General features: G+C 47.0%; 1 protein-coding gene across 1 annotated transcript in view; it reads right to left on the minus strand.

Moving 5' to 3' along the window:
- The window catches only part of LOC116075404 (sodium-dependent glucose transporter 1A-like), a 12,524-nt gene that overhangs the window by 4,128 nt on the left and 7,341 nt on the right, over positions 1-1,055 (minus strand). The gene's annotated exons all lie outside the window — the stretch shown is intronic.

Consider the following 1,055-nt stretch of genomic DNA (forward strand, 5'->3'; position numbering starts at 1 on the left):
GAATGCCCCCCTGGGTCTCCATAGTGTCCCAGTTAGTGGCACTGATGGTGGTGTGCCTGTGAATGCCCCCCTGGGGGGCGGGCTTTGAGAATGGAAAAGCCTCCAGCTACTCCAGTTGGTTGCTCTCTCTGCTTTGTGCTTGGCCTTCCACATGTGAACCCTCAACTTCCTGCTCCTGCCATCATTCCTTTACTTCCTCATCATGGACTCCGCACCTCTGGAACCATAAGTCCAAACAAACTCTTTCTCCTCTAAGTTGCTTTCTTCATAGTGTTTTATCACATCAATTACAAAGTAACTAATACACCTTGCTTACCCTATCAAGTCACTATTTGCTCTTATACTAAAGTAGTCAAACTCTATCCCTAAAGGAAAGCCTGCCAATTTGCATTATAATTTCCCACAGAAAGGGAGTCCTTCCATGTTTGATTAACCCAACAGCCTCTCATAAATCAAAATCCTCCAAATGCACTTCATAGTTAGGTGTTTGACAATTGGTACCCTAACTGGCAAGGGGAGATAGTGCTGAGGTGTGATTCTGAGATGCTGAGGTGTGATTCTGAGGTGCTGGGGTATGATTCTGAGGTACTAAGGTGTGGTGCCAAGGTATAGTGCTGAGGTGTGATTCTGGGGTACTGAGGTATGACTCTGAGGTACTGAGGTGTAATTCTGAGGTACTAAGGTGTAGTGCTGAGGTGTAGTGCTGAGGTGTGATTCTGGGGTACTGAGGTGTAATTCTGAGGTAATAAGGTATGGTGCTGAGGTATAGTGCTGAGGTGCTAAGGTATGGTGCTAAGGTGCTGAGGTATGATTTTGAGGTGTGATTCTTAGGTACTGAGGTGTGGTGCTAAAGTGTATTACTGAGATGTGATTCTGGGGTACTGAGGTATAGTGCTGAGGTGTGATGCTGAGATGCTGAGGTGTGATTCTGAGGTGCTGAGGTGTGATTCTGAGGTGTGATTCTGAGGTGCTGGGGTGTGGTGCTGAGGTGTGATTCTGAGGTGCTGGGGTGTGGTGCTGAGGTATGATTCTGATGTGCTGAGGTGTGATTCTGA

Source organism: Mastomys coucha, unplaced genomic scaffold (genome assembly GCF_008632895.1).
Source record: "Mastomys coucha isolate ucsf_1 unplaced genomic scaffold, UCSF_Mcou_1 pScaffold3, whole genome shotgun sequence".
Lineage (NCBI taxonomy): Eukaryota > Metazoa > Chordata > Mammalia > Rodentia > Muridae > Mastomys > Mastomys coucha.